This window comes from Lathyrus oleraceus, chromosome 6, assembly GCF_024323335.1.
Source record: "Lathyrus oleraceus cultivar Zhongwan6 chromosome 6, CAAS_Psat_ZW6_1.0, whole genome shotgun sequence".
Taxonomy (NCBI): domain Eukaryota; kingdom Viridiplantae; phylum Streptophyta; class Magnoliopsida; order Fabales; family Fabaceae; genus Lathyrus; species Lathyrus oleraceus.
Genome location: NC_066584.1, coordinates 300,786,836 through 300,810,968, shown reverse-complemented (window position 1 = coordinate 300,810,968; position 24,133 = coordinate 300,786,836). Strand labels below are relative to the sequence as shown.

Below are 24,133 nucleotides of genomic sequence, written 5' to 3'. Positions count from 1 at the left end.
TTTCCTTCTTTAACCGAGATGGCAGAACCAGCTCGTGCTCTTAGAGATTACGCCGCTCCATCGCAAGATGAACCGCATTCAAGTATTGCTCCGCCCGCAATCGAAGCAAACAACTTTGAACTTAAACCTTCACTGCTGCAGGCTGTGCAACAGAACCAATTCTCTGGAAATCTTACCGAAGATCCAAACCTTCATTTATCCGTATTTGTTCAATATGCTGATACTGTTAAAGCTAATGGTGTCACTTCAGAGGCAATTCGACTTCGTCTTTTTCCTTTCTCATTAAGAGATAGCGCTAGAAGATGGCTTCAATCTCTACCTTCCAACTCAGTCACCACATGGAACGAGTTGAAGAAAGTTTTCCTTGCCCGATATTTTCCGCCAAGCAAAACAGCTATGTTAAGAGCCCAGATAAACGGATTTAAACAGAAAGACAACGAGTCTCTTTTCGAAGCATGGGAAAGATACAAAGACATGATGAGACTTTGCCCACACCATGGTTTGGAAGACTGGTTAGTAATTCACACATTTTATAATGGTCTCTTATACAATACAAGGTTAACAATAGACGCCGCTGCAGGTGGTGCATTAATGAACAAACCTTATGCTGATGCTTACCAGCTTATCGAGAGCATGGCCCAAAACCACTATCAGTGGGGAACCGAACGAACAACAGTGGAAAAACCTCAACCGAAAACTGGCATGTACGAGATAAGTAACCTTGATCACGTCAATGCAAAAGTGGATGCTTTGGTCCAGAAGATTGAAAGTTTAAATGTATCACCACCAACCGCCGTGGTTGCTATAGCTCAGAATTGCGAGGTCTATGGAATCCAAGGCCACACTCCTGCGGAATGTCAACTCTTGACTGGAATCCAAACAGAGCAAGTAAACTATGCTCAAGGAAGCCCCTATTCGAATACCTATAACCCAAATTGGAAGAATCATCCAAACTTTTCATATAAGAGTAATAATGCTTTATACGCACCTGGACAGTCTCCGAATCAAACCCCATCTATACCTCCGGGGTACCAGAAACCAAATCCTAACAATAATACCCCTAGAAAATCCAACTTGGAAATCATGATGGAAAACTTTATAGCTTCCCAACAACAAACCAATAAAGATTTCTTAAACCAGAACATACACACTGGCGAACAACTTAAACAACTAGCAAGCAAAGTAGATGCCTTGGCTACCCATAACAAAATGTTAGAAACCCAAATATCTCAAGTAGCTCAACAACAAGCACCTACTGCTGCACCAACTGGTACATTCCCTGGACAGCCCCAACCTAATCCGAGAAGCCAAGCTCATGCAATTATATTAAGAAGTGGAACGGAAGTGGAAGGACCGTCTGATCCAAGGATAGAAAACCAAAGCCCTAAGAAATCTACTGAGGAAAGTGAACCTAAGGAAAAGGAAGAGAGTAATAAGGATACCCTAGAAAAGAAGGAACCTTATGTACCTCCACCACCTTACAAACCACCTATACCTTACCCTCAAAGGCTTGTTAAAACCAAAGATGTAGGTCAATTTAGAAAATTTGTTGATCTCCTTAAGCAATTAAACGTTACAATTCCATTTACCGAAGCTATTACGCAGATGCCCTCATATGCTAAATTCTTAAAAGAAATTCTTTCTAATAAAAGGAAACTTGAGGATAGTGAAACCGTTACACTCCCTGCCGAATGTAGCGCTATAATCCAAAACATGCCCCCTAAACTCAAGGATCCAGGTAGCTTCTCTATACCCTGTCACATAGGAAAATTTGTCATCGACAAAGCCTTATGCGATTTAGGAGCCGGAATTAGCGTTATGCCTTTATCCATATGTAAGAGACTGGAAATGGGAGAATTAAGACCGACCAAGATGTCTGTACAACTAGCAGATCGTTCCATCAAATATCCTGTAGGAATCCTTGAGAACGTTCCCGTACGCATAGGTCAGTTTTACATTCCCACTGACTTCACAATTATGGATATTAGAGAAGATGATACTACACCTATTATACTAGGAAGACCATTCTTAGCAACTGCCGGTGCAATCATAGACGTAAAACGAGGAAGACTCACCTTCGAAGTAGGTGAAGAGAAAATTGAATTCATTCTTTCCAAATTCTTGAAAGCACCTGCAATAGAAGATACATGTTACTTCATGGATATCATCGATGAATGCATAAAAGAAGCAGAGTCAGGAGAAGACAAATCATCAGACTATCTTTTAGAAGACAAATCTAAACAATGCTTAGCAATAACACCAGATCCTACGCAGTGTCTTAACAAACCAACCCCTGATTTGAAAACACTTCCCAAAAATCTGAGATATGAATTCCTAGACTTAGAACTTGAACGACCTGTGATAGTCAATGCAGATCTAGGAAGACTCGAAACAGAAAAACTCCTACATATCTTAAGAAAATATCCAACCGCACTAGGATACCACATAACCGATCTTAAAGGAATAAGCCCTTCTATTTGTATGCATCGCATCATGTTAGAAGAAGACGGTAAAACCTCTAGGGAACACCAGAGAAGACTAAATCCGATCCTAAGTGAGGTAGTAAAGAAAGAAATAACCAAGTTATTAGAAGCAGGTATTATATATCCTATATCTGATAGCAAATGGGTCAGTCCCGTACACGTTGTACCAAAGAAAGGAGGCATAACCGTTATTGAAAACGAAAAAGGAGAAACTATAACTAAACGAATCGAATCGGGATGGAGAATGTGCATTGATTATAGGAAACTAAACAAAGCAACCCGAAAAGATCATTTCCCTTTACCATTCATTGACCAAATGTTAGAACGACTAGCTAAACATTCACATTTCTGTTATTTGGACGGTTATTCAGGCTTCTTTCAAATACCAATTCACCCTGATGACCAAGAAAAGACAACATTCACATGCCCTTTTGGTACCTTCGCGTATAGACGAATGCCGTTTGGTCTGTGTAATGCCCCTGCAACTTTTCAAAGATGCATGATGGCAATTTTCGCCGACTTTCTCGAAAACATCATGGAAGTATTCATGGACGACTTTTCTGTATACGGACAAAGTTTCGAAGAATGCCTTGAAAACCTGGAAAGAGTTCTTGAACGATGTGTAAAAGTAAACTTAGTACTTAATTGGGAAAAGTGCCACTTTATGGTACAAGAAGGAATTGTTTTAGGACACATCATCTCGAACAGAGGAATTGAAGTAGACAAAGCCAAAATAGAGGTAATCGAAAATCTTCAACCCCCAAGAACCGTGAGAGAAGTACGAAGCTTTTTAGGACACGCCGGTTTCTACCGACGATTCATCAAAGACTTCTCTAAGATAACTAAACCTTTAACCGGACTATTAATGAAAGATGCTGAATTCATATTCGACGATAACTGTTTAAAAGCATTTCAAACTCTTAAACAAGCATTGATCTCCGCACCCATTATGCAGACACCGGACTGGAATGAACCATTCGAAATAATGTGCGATGCCAGTGATTATGCTGTAGGTGCTGTTTTAGGACAAAGAAAGGATAAAAAGCTTCATGTTATATATTACGCTAGCAGAACCCTGGATGAAGCACAGATGAATTATGCCACAACCGAGAAAGAACTCCTAGCAGTAGTATTTGCGCTAGATAAATTTCGTTCTTACTTGGTAGGAGCCAAAATAATAGTTTACACTGATCACGCTGCTATCAGGTACCTTCTAACAAAAAAGGATGCTAAACCTAGACTCCTAAGATGGATCTTGTTACTACAAGAATTCGACTTAGAAATCAAGGACAAGAAAGGAACTGAGAACGTAGTAGCAGACCACCTCTCTAGACTTGAGAACCTTGAACCAGAAAGAACATCCATTAATGATGATTTCTCGTATGACAAACTCATAGCTACTTTGGAAGAGAACAACTCCGACATGCAAGTAGAAACCACCTTAGCTATATCTGTCATACCATGGTACGCTGATCTAGTCAATTATTTAGCTGCCGGAATAGTCCACCTACTTTATCTTACCAGCAGAAGAAAAGATTCTTCCATGACATAAAACACTATTACTGGGATGATCCCTTACTTTTCAAAAGAGGTCCCGATGGTATTTTCCGTCGATGTGTACCCGAAGAAGAGGTAGAAAATATAATCCAACACTGCTCACTCCGCGCCTTATGGTGGACACACAAGTACATCCAAGACCTGTTCTAAAATCCTACAAGCTGGCTTTTATTGGCCAACTATATGGAAGGACGTACATGCGGCTATTAAGGAGTGTGACAGATGTCAACGCACGGGAAACATATCTAGACGTGACGAGATGCCACAAAAAGGTATTTTGGAAGTAGAGATTTTTGACGTGTGGGGAATAGACTTCATGGGACCGTTTCCATCCTCCTTCGGTAACAAGTACATACTCGTGGCGGTTGACTACGTATCAAAGTGGATCGAAGCTATAGCTTCTCCAACTAATGACACCCGAGTAGTAACTAGACTCTTTAAAAATATAATATTTCCGAGATTTGGCATCCCAAGGATAGTAGTCAGTGATGGTGGATCGCACTTTATATCCAAGGTACTCGAAAAACTACTACTTAAATATGGAGTGAGACATAGGATAGCAACACCTTACCACCCTCAAACCAGTGGACAAGTGGAAGTATCTAACAGAGAAATCAAGCAAATATTAGAAAAAACGGTCGCCACTTCAAGGAAAGATTGGTCATTGAAATTACCAGAAGCTTTATGGGCATACCGAACTGCTTATAAAACTCCCATAGGGACGACCCCATTTAAGCTCATTTATGGAAAATCCTGTCACCTCCCGGTAGAATTAGAACACAAAGCCTATTGGGCTATTAGAAATTTAAATTTGAATTATAAAACCGCCGGTGAAAAGAGAATCCTTGACATAAACGAACTAGAGGAACTCAGAAGAGACGCCTATGAAAATGCCAAAATCTATAAAGAAAGAACAAAACAATGGCATGATAAGCGTATATCAAGGAAAATCTTCAAGCAAGGCGACGCAGTACTCTTATTTAACTCCAGACTAAAATTATTCCCGGGAAAACTACGATCCAGATGGTCAGGACCTTTCCATATCACTAAAATCTTTCCCAGTGGAGCGGTAGAAATTAAAGGACAATCTACAGAACCGTTCACCGTAAACGGGCAACGTCTGAAACATTATCACTATGCGGAAACCAACGAGGATTCGCAAATTCTACACTTAGACGAAACGCCCCCAGGACTCATAGACTATATTTAACAGTTTCTTTGTCGAGCTTGCGACATTTAAACAAAGCGCTTAGTGGGAGACAACCCACAAATTAATCTGTTATTTTATTATTTTATTATTATTATCATTTCTCTATTTTTCTCTTAATTATTCTTTTAATTTCTATTTAGTATTCATTATTGATTTATTCAAAAAGAAAAAAAAATATCTATATATTATAATAATAATTCTATTCTTCTTTCTTTCGGCATTTGGCCAAATCCTGACTTAAACTCATGTTTTCTTTTCTCTAGTTAACACTAACCAGATGGGACATTCTGACCGTATGGGTATCAAGTTCAGAGGAATGGCTCAGAAACGAAGGTTTGAAGAACTAGCCACTAGGGAGATGCTACCTAGTTTATATGCTGATGATTGGGCTATGACTGCCCTTGGACTGAGACAGAGTGTCCTGTTTTTGCTGAATCAGATAGGATGGGAGACCTCCCCTATCCTGAGACCTTTCACCACCTACCGGAGGCTCACACTAGAATTCCTTAGTTCATTAATCTATCTACCTAGCCATGGAAAAGGAATTACCAGAGGTTTTATCCAGTTCAGAATGTTCAATATGGAGTACCAATTTAATACTAGAGACTTCACCAACCTTTTGGGTTTTCCTACCTCCTTTGATACATTCACTATAAGCCAGGAAGAACTTCTTGAATATAGAGAGCTTGAACACTTTTGGGGTAAGCTGACTGGAAATGATGAGCCCGAAGAACATGAGTTTCTCTCTGGAAACATACATAACCCGGCTTTTCGCTATTTCCATAAGATCCTGACCCACACTTTATTTGGGAAGAAGCCAAATAGTACTTCAGTTTCACGTGATGAACTCTTCATCATATTTTGTGCTTCCCAGAACCGTCCAGTAAACGGTGCTACTTTTATGTTAGCTAATTTGGACCACCTTATCCAGGATGAGAGAGCACCCATTAGAATAGGCGGCCTGATAACTATGATAGGTAATGCTATTGGACTACGTCAGCCTATGCTTGACCTGAACCCTTTTTGTGGCATTACCACTATGAGTATACCTTTCCTCTTCAACACTATGTTTATAGCAAACATAGGGTCTGATGAGTTTGAGCTTGTTATTGATAACCAGGTTCTCTGCCTATTCACCCTGCCCGATCCTAGGACTAGTGTTCATAACCAAAGGAACTGGCTCTATAACCTGAATGAAACCCCAACTCCTGCTGGATCCACTGAATCCATCCAGGATTATGAGATTTGTGATGACTATGAGCACTATATTGACCATACCTCTCTTGCTGAATCTGACCCTCAGACTCCATCCGGCTACCATGATATTGATCCTCCTCCTCAGCCTGTCCTGACCGAAGAATCAGCCATGCCTGATCTCCGACATCATATGCCAGGAACAGATATTAAAACCGTCATTGAAGCCTTGATGTCAGAACAAAACGCCCTCAGGGAAGATTTCCACAGCTTGAGACTTGCAGTCCTAGAACACATGAGCAGCACGGCAAGTCAGTTACGTATGTTACGGCATCATGTTAACTCTTTTACTCCTCCGGCCAGAGATCCGAAGATAGATGGAATTTAGTTATTTCTTCATTCTAAGTTATTTAGTTTTAGGCTAGATTTTTTCATTAATGTTATTTGAATTCATGTTTATTTCTATTTCATTTTATTATTTTCCCTTCCTGTAATACATTATGATCCTTTTTATTGAAGCTGTTTAGTTAATTTATTTTGCAATGCCTATTATGCTCTACGGTTATTACTTATTATTATTATTATACAAAGCAAGTAAGCATGCATACTAAATTAAGCTACAGACTAAAACGTTCATAAGCAGAATAAAATATTTAATTACGCTACCAAGTGATTCTGTGAAGCGCTACTAAGCCTTTCCAAAAGGAGGTGTGACGAGCGTCACACCACCCGTGACGGGCGGCACACTTAGTGCCTGTTACGAGCGTCACAGCCTTGTGACGAGCGTAACGCCTCTCAGATATGTGAACGTTAGGGAGCCGTTGGAGACGAACGTTACACCCCCCACCTCTTTACATTCCCCATTCATTTTTCATTTACCACAATTAATTACTTTTCAACCACTCTTTCTTTTCACCTCCCACATTTTACCTATAAATACCCTCCAAACTTCCTTCTTTCACCACAAACAACTCTCTCATATCAAATATACACTTCTTTTCCTTTCCAAATCACTCATTCAAAAATCCATCACAATGGCGGGAAGTCAAAACTTCGGAAATATCATCTTCCGATCCGGAGATGACAACTATCAGCAAGAGCAATTCGAGCGCTTCCAACAGCGAGGCGTCGCTCCCACCAGGTACCCCGATTTAACTTGTTTACAACAATTGGGCTTACTCCACGGTATCGAGTGGATGCTCCGTAGAGCCGATTTAACCTTCCTTTGCACCCATAACCAACCCACCTATCCTTCCCTAACCTTAGAATTCCTAAGCTCTTACGACTACACCACTCCCGCCGGTGAAGGTGAATTCCTAACCGGTACAGCAACCTTCCGTATGTTTAACACCGAGTACTCTCTAACCCAACGCCAATTGAGTGCCATGCTACAATTTCCCACAGAAGGTCTGCTCCATGCCAGAATTCCCCCAACCTCAAACTGGAACACAGTTCTAGTTTTCGACCTTTTTAAGAAAATTTCCGGTATAAATACCAACAACTGGGAAGAACTCCTTCTCTCCCACATCCATAACCCCACCATCCGTTATTTTCTCCGTATCCTGCAAAACACACTCTTTGGAAGACCAAACAACAGTAAGGTCAACTCAAAAGAACTCTTTTTCCTCCAGTGCGTTTTCGAATCGGATACTACGGTAAACGCCGCCTCTTTTCTCCTTCATCATATCCGCACCTTATGTGCTAGAGGCCGGCAACCATTCATAATTGGCGGATTAATAACCTCCATAGCACTTGGCCTGAACCTAGGGGATAAACTCCAAACTTTAGAATCCCTTCCACCCCTGTCTATGGATATCGGCTATTGTCGCTCCAGCCGCCTGATTAAAAACAGAGTAGGCGGAGGCTATTATCTGATGGTGAACAACCAAGCAGTCCCAAGTGTTGTGCTACCCAATACCACCCTAACCGATGTCACAAACCCGAACCGCCACCTCTACGATCTTAGCGCTCCTGAAACCACCGAGCCTTCACAAACAAACCAACAAACAGATGAGTTTGAAGAAATGGAACAAGGCGATCATCCGCCAGAACAACCGTCAGTCCCGCTCAACCCTTCCAGTAATGCAGCCGGCCCATCCTCCCAACGTCGTCGACGACGAAGACCTGCGACCAACGATGACATTATGGATGCTATCGATGGAATGCAGGCACAGAATACAGAGATGATGCAGATGATGCGTCAAATGCAACAGCAACAGGATGCTCGGAATGCCATAACCGACCAGCGGTTTACTGAGTTGTTTAGCAGATTCGACAGCTTAGACATACGTCAAAGATCACCAGGACCAAGAACCAGAGGTGGAAGGCAGCCTTAGTTGTATTTTTTCTTTTTCCTGTCCATTTTGTATTTCTTTCCCTTCAAACATCGAGGACTATGTTTAGTTCAAGTATGGGGGGGAAATTATTCTTTCCATTCCCATCTTTGTTTCAAGTTTGTACTCTCCCTTTTCATTGTTATTTCCTTATAAAAACAAAATTTTTTTTTTTTAAGTTAAGTCCTGAATGTGAAAAAGTTTCTATTATCTATTTCCCTCAACTTTCTTGAGCCATAACAAAAATTTTAACACACCCAATAAGTATAAAGGTCGCCTACTTTATAAAATTTGAGTGAAATCAAAACAAAATCATTACCATAACAACGCTCTGAGAACCTCAATATGTTAGATCAGGATAAGTACCTATCATACCGATTCCTCGAACTTTTAGTTCTATGGCAACCCCAAGTAGTTTATACAGAAGTCAGCACCATCTTAATAGCAAACTACGTGGAGAGCCGATGAATATAAGTGAATGATCCCCAAAGTAACCTAAGATAATTAAATTAGGTGACCCTTACCGGATCATTTAATCTAAAGGTTGCAAATCATGCAAAAGCACAATACGAAAGATCCATTATGAATTGGTTCAGTAGGAATCTGGTACTGAACTTGGTAGGGCGGACTACGGTTCGATCCCCCGCAATTTGCAATGGACTGAATAATGAAGTTATCCGACTTATGTACCAGAACTTCTAGCTAAAAGCGGATCATAGACACTAACCGGTTACTCCACTATGTGCGCGAAAGGATAAAGGGCTTAATGTGATTTCGCTAGAATGAAAACGGGCAAAATAAGACTAAAGGAACCAGGATAGCTATCATAGGGTACTTGAACTGATTGGCATAAGGTAGGGTTATCTAAGTTGTAACGGTAGTTGTTGATGTCAAGATTTAACTCAAATCCTCCTAAACAAAAACCCATTGGCAACCTAGTACGAATTGATGTGTGCTTTAAAATTTCATCCGGCTAAAACTTTTAACAAGTTCTATACTGAATTTTGCTTGAGGACAAGCAAAGATTTAAGTATGGGGGAGTTTGATAACACGAAATTATATCGCTTTTTAAGACTTAATTCAATTAAATTATTTTATCATTTACACTAATTTATCCCATTTTATCAGATATTATGCAGTATTTCTCTTCTATTTATATCAGGTACCCATTTTGAAGCAAAAGTGAAAAAGGGAAGAAAAGGAGGTGTAAAAAGCAACAAAAAGGAGAGAAAAGGAACCAAAGGCCAAAGCCCAGCCCAAAGCGCACAAGTCACCAATGCTGTGCCTGTGACGGACGTCACAGGACGCGTGACGAGCGTCACGCGAAGGAGCCTTGTGACGGACGTCACACATAGCGTGACGAGCGTCACGCAACCCCACTACCTTTGTGGCGCAAGTATCGCCCTCAGAAGGACTTGAAGAATAACGTTAAGGAATTGGTCTCCTATATGCACGCCGTGGATATAGCCACGCTGAAGAAGGAGAGAAACGGAATGCTGCTACCAAGGCTATTATAAATAGCCGTCTCACAAACCAAAAGTTACACAGTTTTTGCACGCTCAGTTTTGCGGAAGCTCTGCCAAATTTATTTTTTCACGCCTTTGCTTATTTTTCTTCCTTTCCAGCATCGTCCATTTTATTTATTTTATTTGCAAGCTTTGTTTTTTTTTTCCCTTGCAATTTATTTTCCCCCGTTCTTAGCTTTTAGATATTTTTCGCGTAGTAGTTTCTACACCGGAAACTACTGGGCAACTTTATACCGGATTTAACCTTACGTTATATTCGAGTTTTTTTTATTTCCTTGATTTAATTTACTGTTTAATTGAAGAATCGAAGAACAAATCCTACCGGCTTGTGGTGGAGTGTTCAAGACCATTGTATTACGCATTCAGGTTCTTTAATTGTTATTTAATTTTTATGCTTTATTCTATTGTTTATTTGCATTGCCTGCCTGAAATGAGTCTGTGTATGCATGATATTAATTATTATTTAGTAAGCATGTCTGGCTAATTTGCCTAGGTATCGGTATGTAAAGTAAGCAGAAAGAGGGATCAAAACTAAGTCGGTCTATTCAAACTTAAAATTAGAATCAATCTTTTTACGGTCTTAACTTACAGGTTTAATAACAAGATTTTTTACAAAGGTAAAAGACATAAAGAAGTTGAAACCAACAGAGCGAGAGTTTGAGGTTTTAACTGGACAGTGTAAGTTAGTCATTAAATCTATCTCAGGGCGAGAGCAAGTTTTAGAATTAATTAAATTCTGACCTTTTTCCAAAAAGTATTTTTAAAGATTGAATGTGAGGACGAGAGTTAAGCATTTAGATTTAATTGTATAACCTAAGTCAACAGAGCGAAAGTTTGAGATAAGGGTGTTTAAAACGGTCAGTATTTTCTTAAAAAGAGTTTCTGCAACTTTATTGTTTTCAAAATATGATTTTTGACTTAATTATAAGTGACAGCAACATTAACATAAGATCATGGTTTCTTCAACAGAGCGAGAGTTTGAGATAAAACCTTTAACCAATAAAGTTAGTCGAAACGATTTATTTTAAAACCGAGAGACCGACAAGGAATTGATTCCCTAGTTTTGACGAACCACATACCGATATCCGTTTTATTAATATTTAATCTAGATATTAGTTTAGCTCTTAGCCCCCTTTTCCCCAAACAATCAAACATTTTCACCTTAGATTTACGTAGTAACCTTAGATAACGGTACATCGATTCATAAGTCCCTGTGGGATCGATATCTTTTAAAACTACGCGATAGAACTGTGCACTTGCAGTTTGTATCCCATTCTCGACTCGCACAGTCGAGCGATCATCCACTTCAGTGCAACACCAAGTGGTTGACCGAAGCTTCCCTAAAGTCCAATCTCAAAGAGTGTAGTATCGAGTCTCAACCAACTCCAGTCGGAACCGAAGCCAGTTATCTCACTACTTTCTAATGGCCAGGATGAGTCAATTAGGGTTCTAAAGGTCTGGTTAATGCTTTTATGACACCACGCGAATGCCAAATATTTCCTCAACTAACATGAGGAACATCAGGACATCCAAAGTGCCACATTAACCGTAGCCATCATTTTGACCATTCCAGTATACGCCGGACAGTCGCGATGATCTCTTGCTACTTACCTAAGGTACACTAGATCCGGGTGTAGGATCTTTCACTCAAGCATAACATACCCAAGCAATCCCTTAAAAATAAATCAGACAAATTGAATAAGTGATCTTGTTTTAAGGTAACCTCTCTTTTTAAGGTCCCCAGCAGAGTCGCCAGTTCTGTCATACGGTGAACTGGACTTTTTTTTGTGGTTTTAATCGCAATGTCGCGGTTAGCAAGAGTCGCCACCGACTTTTCTTTTATCCAATAAGGAAAGGTGGAAAAGAACAGGAAAACCTTAATTTAGATTTTGGGTTCGGGAGGTACATTATACAAAGGGAAGGTGTTAGCACCCTTTGTATCCATGGTTATCCATGGGCTCTTAATTGCTCGATCACTTATATTATTTTTGTCTAAAAAAAAGTGTTTGTGAACTGTTTAGAAAAATTGTTTTGAAAAGAGAATTTAACTTTGTAATGATTCTTGTATGAATGTATACAAAGTGATTATCTCGTTTAGTTTTGAAAATTGTTTAGAAAAATATAACTCGGTAATGATTCTAGTATGAATGTATACCAAGTGGTGATTTTCTGAAGGTATTTTGAAAGGTGTGAGGTGTGAAAAAATGTTTTAGGTTGTGAGCCAGCAATTAAGAGTTATACCGACCCAAGGTCTTTATGAGTATTTCCTATCCTTATGAGGGTAAAACTGTCCTTATTATTGAGAAATAAGTAGTTTTATCCTTTGGATGTAAAAGGGTCATCGTAGGGTCATCGATTGGTCATTGAAGGCAACAGTTACGAGGATACCTTAGCATTCGAAGGGACTATCATCTTTTAACCGTAGGCAACATCGGAGGGTCATCGAGGGACAAAGTTGTATATTCGAAGGCAACATCCGAGGGACTATAATTTATTTTATGATGATTTAACCGAAGGGTCTTTGCTAAGGGTATCCCCACGTTCGCGGGACATGACCGTAATATCGTAATCGTAAGGCAACAAAGAGAGGTCCAAGATCACTTATTCAAAGGCAAAGTTTTACAATTAATTATATAATTAGGATGAAACTCCACATTAAAATTATTAAAAATAATATATTAAAAAATTAATACATTAGAAATTAATACATTAAAAATTAATTTAGGGTGAAACTCCACAAGGGCATCCCACAAATAAAGTGGAATACCTAGCCAATAACCTTTTCCTGGGATATGTGAACCTTTACGAAACTCAAAAAAAGAAACATGTCAGAACACCAAATCAGGGTGCAATCGAAGATTACACCGGAGAAATATCACAACAATAAATAGGATAGGATGAATAATGCATGGCTATGATAAAAACATAAAAAAAACAGACTAGAAGAATCAGGTACTGTCCCGTTCGCCTCTGCCTCGCCTAGCGAAGGCCACGGATTTTGAATTTGAAAACAGCCCCATGTTAGGAACTTTGAATTTTATGGCATTTTATCACAGGAATAACATGGTCAAACATTCAGGGTATTCAGGCATATTTAAATTCCCATACGAAAGCAAATTATATATCAACATTTAATCATGATGCATTATATATGTAGATATGGCCAATTGAAAGTATAAACAATAGAGATACGCAAACCTGTTTGCCAATTCAAGGTTGAAGGGATTGACCACTTGTAGTATCAGAATAAGTTAGGCAGCGGGAATTGGACGGCGATGGCTTCGGTGCAGATGGGCTGCCTTCAGGGTTTCTTTACTCTGAATTCTCCGGGTAGGCAGGGTTCCTATGCCAAAGTTTCTATCCGTCCTTCTCTGTTCTCTCTCTTTCTTTTTCCTCAAGGTTTTGTTCCAAGGAAACCTCAGAGTGTTTTGCTTCTCTTCCTTCTTTCTCCAGTAAATCTCCCAGTGTAAACTCCAAGTCTCACTCCCCCTACTGAAACTTCAGTATTTATAGACTAATTTCGTGGGTAATGGGCTTGGAATGAGGGAGACCCAAGTCCAAAATAATTTGTTATATTTTATTTATTTATTTATTTAAATTATTTAATTAATTAATTAATTAATTAATTAATTAATTAATTTTTTTTTTTTTTTTTCGTTTTTTTTTTTTTTCGTTTTCGTTTTTTTTTTTTTTTTTTTTTTTTTTTTTTTTTTAGGAAAAATGATGGGTAATTTTTGGGGTATGACACCATACTTCGGAGTACCAGATAGGTATCGAAGTATTCGTTTGACAGCTTTTAGATGGGATTCCTTGGGACATGATTGATATTTTGCGCACATGCATACGCTAAACATAATATCGGGACGAGAAGCAGTAAGATAGAGAAGTGATCCAATCATACCTCTATGCCGTTTTACATCTACGTCCTTACCGTCTTCATCTTTGTTCAAGTTTGTACAAGTTGGCATGGGGGTGTCAATGGCCTTAGCTTTTGCCATGTCAAATCTCTTGATAAGGTCCAAACAGTACTTTGTCTGGCTCACGAAAGTTCCTTCTTTGAGCTGTTTAATTTGCAAACCGAGAAAGTATGTGAGCTCCCCCATCATACTCATCTCGAATTCGCCCTGCATAAGGTCTGAAAACTCTCTCACAAGATTCATGTTAGTAGACCCAAATATAATATCATCTACATAAATTTGCACTAATATCAAGTGCTTTCCTTGACGTTTAATGAAGAGGGTTGTGTCAACCTTTCCTCTTGAGTAACTTTGATCGAGTAAAAATTTGCTTAGTCGCTCATACCAAGCTCTAGGAGCTTGTTTGAGGCCATACAAAGCCCTTTTTAGTTTATAAACATGATCAGGATACTCATGAGATTCGAAACCCGGAGGTTGTGCGACGTAAACCTCTTCATTTATGTGACCGTTAAGGAACGCACTCTTAACATCCATTTGGAATAATTTAAAGTCTTTCGCACAAGCGAAGGCAAGGAGAAGGCGTATAGCCTCGAGTCGGGCAACCGGCGCATAAGTTTCCTCATAGTCGATGCCTTCCTCTTGGTTATACCCTTGCGCGACTAAACGCGCCTTATTACGGGTTATTACCCCGTTTTCGTCCAGCTTGTTCCTAAACACCCATCGGGTGCCGATTACTCAATGATCTCGCGGAGGAGGGACAAGGTCCCAAACCTCATTTCTAGTGAACTGATTAAGTTCCTCCTGCATTGACATAAACCAATGTTCATCGAGTAGGGCTTCTTTAGGGGTTTTAGGTTCCATTTGCGAAACGAAAGCGAAGTGATAACATAAATTACTTAGCTTAGACCGAGTTGTAACACCCTTTGAGATATCTCCGAGAATGTTGTCGATTGGATGGTCTTTGGAAGACTTCCAAGCTTGAGGGAGATCATCGTTTGAAGGCGGATGAGCTACCTCGGTTTCATCGTGGTGTACATCTTTATCCTCCTCAATTTTGACTTTGTCGGGTTGATCAATTCCCGGCTCGCCACCTTTGAGTATGTCTTCGGTAGATGTACCTGCACCATGAAAAACACTACCCTTTCCGACGTTTCTCGGATTGGATTCATCAAAAGTAACATGTACAGACTCTTCTACAACAAGTAATCGTTTGTTGTAAATTCTATATGCTTTGCTCGATTGAGAGTATCCGAGGAAGATACCTTCGTCGGCCTTGGAATCGAATTTGCCCAAGTTTTCCTTTCCATTATTCAATACAAAACATTTGCAACCAAAAACATGTAGGTGAGACACATTTGGCTTTCGCCCTTTTAAAAGCTCATACGGTGTTTTATTCAAAATGGGGCGAATGAGCACCCTATTCAGAACATAACAAGCCGTACTAATGGCGTCGGCCCAAAAATATTTCGGTAAGCCACTTTCGTTGATCATTGTTCTTCCCAATTCTTCCAAAATTCGATTTTTACGCTCCACAACCCCATTTTGTTGAGGAGTACGTGGAGCGGAGAAGTTATGATCAATACCATGGTTACCGCAATATTCTTCAAATAAGTGATTTTCGAACTCACCCCCATGATCGCTTCTAATTGCAACAATGTTTGTATTTAGTTTATTTTGGGAAAGCTTAGCAAATCTTTCAAAGGTGGCGAACGTATCGCTCTTGCTTACTAAAAAAATAGTCCAACAAAATCGAGAAAAGTTGTCCACTATTACGAAACCGTAATAGTTTCCTCCTAGACTTTTAATCCTAGATGGCCCAAATAAATCCATATGAAGAAGCTCGAGAGGTCTCGTTGTTGAAACGATATTTTTGGATTTAAATGAGATCCTCGTTTGCTTCCCCTTTTGACAAGCATCACAAAGGTGATCCTTGGTGAATTTTATTTTGGGGAGACCTAAGACTAGATCTTTTGAGACTACTTTATTTAGTAAATCGAAATTAACATGTGCTAAACGCCTATGCCATAACCATGAATCTTCACTCATTGTTACAAGGCATTTGTCACTTGTTAACGATACTTCATTTAAGTCAAGCATATAGACATTATTCACACGTAGGCCATTAAACATACTCTTCTTATCATCATTATGTACAATTTTACAACAATCTTTTGAAAACGATACATTGTATCCTTTGTCACATAATTGACTGATGCTAAGTAGATTGTGTTTAAGACCTTCGACAAGCAATACATCAGAAATAGTAGTGGAAGAAGGGTTACCTACACTACCTTTACCAAGTATTGCTCCACGGTTGTTGTCACCATAAGTTACATATCCCTTCTTCTTAGCCACGAAGTCAAAGAAGAGTGATATGTCTCCTGACATGTGCCTTGAGCATCCACTGTCGAGAACCCATCTTCTCTCGGTAGTCTCGACGCATTGTACCTATGGCAATATAATTAACAAGAGAAGGTACCCAATGGCTTATTGGGTCCTGAATGGTGAGGAACGAAATGGTTGCATTTGGGCATCCATTGATAAATGCCTTTAGGAACTAAAAATCTCCTAAACCTACATTTAGCAATGGAGTGGCCTTTCTTGCAACAATGAAGACAAGAGAAATTTACATTTTGATTGTCTTTGCTATCTTCATCCTTTATAACACATTTATATTTTTGATATGGATTAACCATACTTTTTCGAAAGTTTGATTTGTCGATAGCAAAGGTAATCTTGGGCTCAAGAGCCTTGTCAAGTTTGGCCTTTAGGTTTCTTACTTCACCTTGCCAAATGTAACAAGTATCACACCCAAAGTTCATCATTCTACTTCTAAGGTCCTCATAACTTGTTTTTGTGCTTTCCACTATAGAAGCTTTAAGTGCCTCAAGTTTCCGTTCGTATTCTTGAATTTTATGTTCCAAATGAGAAAAAAAATTCTTATTTGAGGCAAGCCTTTTAAAGGCCTCTTTCGCTTCACAGTGTAAAGTATCAAAAGCAGTTTGCAATTCATGATGAGACATACTAGAGGATTTTTCATATTTAGCATGTCGTACCTGTTTCTTTTTGTTCTTTTGATGAGCAGAGAGACATAGATTTGCATTTTCATCTTCATCACTAGAACTTTCATCATCTGAGGAGTCGCTATCGCTTTCCCAAGCTATGTATGCTCTCCTTGGCTTTGATGATTTCTTGTGTGATTTGTATGATTCCTTTTCCTTTGTCTTTTTGTTCATTGGACAGTCCGGTTTGTAATGACCCGGCTTTCCACATGTGTCGCACGACCCTCTAGTCATTTTACCTTTTGAGTCATTATTTTTAGAGTACCTAGATTGTTTCCGGAAGTTTACCAAGTTCTTCTCGGAGTGTTGGATGTCGTTCTTTCTCACGTAACGATTGTAGCGTTTAACGAACGGCCCCATATCTTCACTCTTGTCCTCTTCTTCTTCGTCGCTTGATGAATAATCACTTTGCTCTTTTGCTTGAGACTTTGAGGAGGAAGTCTTTAGAGCTATTGATTTCTTTTCACTCACCTTTGCTTTGTCCTTCTTTTCTTTCTTTTCGTGTTGTTCTAGGCTCAAGAGTACATGTTCGTGCTCTTATAGTTTGCCAAATACTGTTGTCAAGTCTAATGTGGTAAGATCATTTGCTTCTTTGATGGCGGTCACTTTCGGCTGCCATTCCCTATTAAGACATCTCAAGATCTTATTAGTAGCAACATCATTGGAAACAGGCCTACCAAGTGAATGTAATCGATTGATGAGATGAGTGAATCTCTTTTGCATGTCAGCAATGGTTTCCCCTTGCTCCATGAAAAAGAGATCAAACTCTTGTGTTAGTGTGTTGATTCTAGCCAACTTGACATCGTTCGTCCCCTCATGGGCAATTTGTAGTGAATCCCACATGGCCTTAGCAGTAGGACAATGGGATACACGATAGTATTCATCTACACCTAATGAGGAGATTAGGATATTTTTGGCTTTCTAATCATAATTGTATTTCTTTTCATCATCATCGGTCCATTGTGCTTCGGGCTTAGGCACTAATTCATTGTTCTCATTAGTCATGGTTATTTCAATTGGACCATTGAGAATAACGTTCCATATTTTTCTATCTATGGAATTTATGTGCACCCGCATACAGTCTTTCCAATAACTATAATTTTCACCATTGAAAACGGGAGCTCTATTATAAGCCCCTTTAGGTTCGTTAGCCATTTCCTATCAAAGTTATATTTTGAAGCACAGAGTGAACCGGAGCTCCTGATACCACTTGTTAGACTATGGCACGGATCTAGAAAGGGGGGGGGGGGTTGAATAGATCCCAATTAAAATTTGAGTCGGCGCTACCAATTTAAAATTGGTTTTGAAAATTTGTTTTAAGTGCGGAAGCGGCCGAGGAAAAATATAGTCTAAAACGAACCGTTATTGGAAAACCGGATATGCGTTAAGCTAATGGATTAGAGATAAAGTGAAATACAAATCACTACACTTATTTGCACAATCAATGATTTGTTTCACTTACTAGGATTCCTAGTTCCAATGATCCAAATACCAAATCAAACTAGATACAAACTTAAGACAACTTTAGTTTAGGCAAATTATCAAACACTTGGTGTGCATAAACATTCCAAGTGATATTTGTGTTGAGTAAGTAATTCAAATTGATCTAGTACAATATACTATTGCACTTTGGATTCAAAAACAGAGTTTTAATCTCTTACTCAATTAATATCAATGTTTGGTAAAAGTGCTTAAACTAAAATCACTTAATTTTTAAGCTGAAAAACAATTATGCAGAAAATTAAAGAAGACAGAGATTTGATGAGGCAGTTCCCCCGCCGTCGTCGCTTCCGGGTACGTCTGCCCTCAATTCTAAAAATAGAATTGAGATGATTTAATAGATATCACCTGTTGAATTTAACCGTTTATACAAGGATTGCAAAGCAAGTAAACAACTGAACTCTCAAGATGTTGAATGTTGCTTCCTCTCCTTGTTCCTTGATTCAAGATGAATCAAGACCTTCGATTATTGTTGATAGACCTCCGATTCCAGCCCCTTTGTTGAAGAACCTTCCGTTCTTCAAACCCTCGGCCCGACTGATCTCAACCACAACGAATCGAACCTGAATCCTTCCCTTCAATATCACCGAATCCGCTACTAGACTGATGAAGACTTCCTCTTCTCAATCACCTCCGCTCAGCTGAATATTGATGAAGCAATTCGTCCAAAAACCCCCAAACACAAACCGGTCTTGGAGGACAAAACCCTAACAGTTTTATTCAAGAAAGAACCTGCCACAACCTTCAACCCGAACCGGATTCTCCAATCTCAGCTTCGAACCTTATCACCTTTAACCGATCACGAAGCACATCAAAAATGGTTGTGTGTAGTTGATGTGTTGTGAGATGTTGAAGATGAAGATGATGAATCTTGGACACCTATTTCACTCTTTCTTGTTTCCTTGAACACTTGAAATCAATTTGACAAATGTTAGTTGAAACAAGTAATTAAACTTCTATATATAGTAACCAACTTACCAACCAAAAATAACAGCTTTTCAAACAGTGGAAAATATTCAGAAAACTGAGTTTACGCACGAGCGGTCGACCATAGGTCGGCGTGCGCTGACCCGTGGGAAAATGAAAGTTTCATGCGCCGACCCTATGGTCGACTCAAGTCTTCCATGCGCTGACCTGTGGCCAACTGCACTATGCCATGCGCCGACCTGTGGTCGACTCAAGCCACCATGCGCTGACCAGTCACCAACTGGTCTATGTTATGCGCTGACCCGTGGCTCATGCGCTGACCCTTGCGGTCGACTCAAAGTCTCTATGCGCTGACCTATGGTCGACTCAAAGTCTCCATGCGCTGACCCGTGACCAACTGCACTATGTTATGCGCTGACCTATGGTCGACTCAAACCCTGCAAATCTGCAAAAATTCAGATTTTTGTGGTTTTCATGCATTTTGTCATGACCACATTTTATCCACATATGTTGTATGAAATATAGAAATTTAGATGAGCATAGAAAAGGATATGATAGGTGATATGTTGCATTTGTTTTGTAGAGGTGGAATCGACAATGCTGATTCATCCATGGTGGTCATTTGTCATCATCGAAACCTATGATCGTATGTTGTATGACAGTTTGCCCTTACAAACACCTCATCCTTAGTGATTGAATTATAAGTCTTCCATACTTATTATAGGGTTAACCCCTCACTAGTATGTTGAAGCCTTCCTCACATGGTGGATTGTTGGTTTAGGTTGAGTTTTCTCCCTTTGATAACAAAAGACCTTAAGGCTTTTGATTAAATCAATTCACCAATCTTTGAGATTTTTACCCCGAACTACGAGGTTTTGATCCTACCGTTGTGATGGTACGTAGGCAATGGGTTCATCCATTCAAACAACAAATTTGTAAATATAATCTATTCTTTTCTCATCCCCTCAATCTTTTGCACATATTTTCACAAATACCAACCTACAACACACATTTGCAAAAAGGGTTCCCTTAGAGTACTAAGGATGTCTTGGGTGCGTAAAACCTTCCCATTTCATAACCAACCCCCTTACCCAGATCTCTGACATTTTTATTAGTTTTTGATTTGATAAAACTTCTTACTTGGCTTTTGTTCGCTTTTTAGCCTTTCCTTTGGATAAATAAAAGTGTGGTGGCGACTCGAATTGTATGTTTACTTTTGGTTTAGTCAATAAACCTAAAGGTAACGAAAAACCCCGCTACACATAAGTAAGTGGAATGGAAATATTTTATGTTTTTAACTAGAGTTTGATTCAAATTAAAATGTCGTGCCTTTAAAATCATGAAAATTTGAGATTTTATATGTTTGATTCAAATCATGGAGTTTACATACATTTTGTGATTCTGATCAAATTTTACAGAGGCAAAACTGGTTCGTTTGATTCAAATCATTTTTTATACTTGATTCAAATCATTTTCCTGATGTCCACTTTTATTTGATTTGATTCGAATCAAATTTTGAACATTATTCAATCACTCACTTTTTAAATATTTTTCGGTCAAGGTTGTGGCATTTGATCCGAATCAATTTTTGTACATGATTCGAATCACGTGGCTCATGATTCGAGTCACTCTTTCCCTGATTCAAACCAACTGATAAATTTTTAAATTTTTATTTTCCTTTTATTCCACTACATTTGCTCATTTGATTCAAATGATAAATTACTCTTTATTCAAATCTAACTAACTTTTTCAACCATTTTGTATGCTTAATCTCAAGCACATATAAAAACCTTTTTGTCATCATTTCTCACATAACATCTATCATTTTGATCATAATTTTTCAGTGTGATTTTAGTGAAAAATCAATTTCCTCTGTTTTGAGTGTTCAAAGTCTTGCAACGAAATTCTTGCATCATCAACTTCTTTTGGTTCAGATCTTGATAATGAGAGTTCTATAATTGATTGAAGGAGGCGCATCCTTGAAACTAATCATTGAGTTTTTCAGATTGTTAGCAATATTGAGGTGATTGCCAATGGTACTGACAAATTCCATTAAAAAGAAGTAGGTTCTTCTCTCTTGAATTGTCTTAGTAGTGACTGTGTGGAAGGCTACAGATAAGGAGGAGTTCTTCTCAGATATTCAGACAATTTCACCGCTCAAGAAATCAGTAGGATCAAGGGGTTGATAGTTATACATGAAGGCTTGGAGTATAATTTGTGATATTGGAATATTCAAGAAACGTAATTCGAGTAAAGATTACGTAGAAGAGTTTGGAAAGTATGTTATATACAAGTCAAGGTCCAAATAGGAAATTTATTTTCTGAGATGTATTGTGGATTTGTTATTGTATGAACTTTTGGAAATATTTGTCAAATAACAAGGAACTATGCAGGTTCCAATGGGAAACCTTGAAGAGTGCACGTAGGCAAAGCGAGGACGAACGTCGAAGCACTATAAATCTCAGTGTCATCTCTCTCTCTCTCTTACTCTTGCATTTAATTTCATAGTATTTGCATGCTTAGATTTTTTGAATTCCATCGTATTATATCGTTTCTTCATTGATAGTGATCTATTACGTAAACATTAGGTTTTGTTGGAATTGGATAATTGGTTAAGCTAATTCTGTGATTAATAATCTAAAATAAATTTACCTTAGAACTCCATCTATTGAATCATTGTGTAAACACTTCTTGTCAATTACGCAATTGAATCAATCCATACCAAGTTTTTCATCATATTAATCTTTGATATTTATGAAACGATTCATGTTGGCTTGATCAATATTTGAATAGAATATTTTTCATTTTTGCATCAAACCTTCCCCTCGCAATTCATTTTTGAAAACACTCTGATTTTGAAAAATGGCAGTTGAATTTTAATTTGGGTCTATTCAGCCCTCCAAACCATTTTTCTACTTCGATATTCACACCTAACAATTGACATCAAGAGTTGTTTTTTTGATTGTGTCTAATTGACATCCAAAAGATTGTGAATATGTCGGGAGATGACGATCTTAAGGGAATGTATAATAAAACACTAGTTTTTAAAGGAGAAAATTATACTTATTGGAAGTCGATCATGTATGTACAATTGTTATCAGTTGAATAAAATTTATTGTGTGCCATCACCGAGGGACCATTTATCCCAAGGGTGCTGACGATGTTGTTAAACATCCAAAAGATTGGGATGATGCTGAAACCAAAAAGGATTAATATGCTTTGAAAGCGAGGAACATACGTATTTCTTCACTTAATGCTAAAGTGTTCTATTCGACTTCACATCATACGAGTGCTAAAGTGTTCTATAATTTGACGCCTAGCTCAATCTCCATTGGTATTCCAAAACCTAGCTTCACTTGACCTTTTCAACAAAAGAAAATTAAGACTTGTTTACCCTGAAAGTCCAATACCAATTGACACACATACATGCATTGATCAATCATTACATTTCATGCATAATTTCATGTGTAGTATATCCACAGGCGTGGAGCACTACACTAAGTAACCATAACATTTCATGCATCAATCAAAATGCACAACAAAATATATTCAATCATAAACATAACATAAACCATATTTCATGCACATATGAAAACAATCATTATTGCCATCAATCATCTACTCTACGCTTTTCAAAGTGACTCTCAGCAGTAGATTCCCTGGTAGATATAGGTAGTAGATTTCCTAGTTAAAACCTTGGCAGAAAGTATTTTCCTCAAAATCTCAGCAGTAGATTCCCTAGTTAATCTCTATAGAAGATTTCCCAGTTAAACCTCGGCATAAGTTAGTTTTCTCATTGAATCTCAACAGTAGACTCCATGGTTAATCTCGGTATAAGATTTCCCAGTTAAACCTTGGCATAAGGTATTTTTATTGTTGGATCTCGGCAGTAGATTCCCTAGTCAATCTCGGCAGAAGATTTTCCAGTTAAACCTTGGCAGAAGGTATTTTTCAACAGAATATCGATAGTAGATTCCATGGTTCATTTCAGCAGAAAAGTTTCTAATTAAATCTCGGCAGAAGGTATTTTCTCACCAGAATCTCGACAATAGATTTTCTGGCTAATCTCAGAAGTTTATTTCCCAATAAACCTCGATAGAAGGAATTTACCCACATAATATTGACAGTAGATTCCCTATTTAATCTTGGTAGAAGATTTCCTAGTTAAACTCGGCAGTAGGTATTTTCCATGTAAACCTCGACAACAGATACCTCTTAGCGATTTTCGGCAGTAGACTCCCTAATGAGTTTCTTTTGAATCTTCCACTGGGAACCTTGATAGTGGGCTTCCCCAACATAACTTATTTAAAAGATTGTTCCCTCTTAATTCTCAAAGAACATATATCACTTGTCGATCAGTCTACCAGCGTAAGCGATTGGAATAAATGATCATTTATATCCCTAGTGAGTCCACCTTACATTTC

General features: G+C 38.6%; 1 pseudogene; it reads right to left on the bottom strand.

The window, feature by feature from the left end:
• Positions 1 to 403: 403 nt before the first annotated feature.
• LOC127099059 (uncharacterized) lies at positions 404 to 503 on the bottom strand (annotated as a pseudogene).
• Between the last annotated feature and the right edge of the window lie 23,630 nt (positions 504 to 24,133).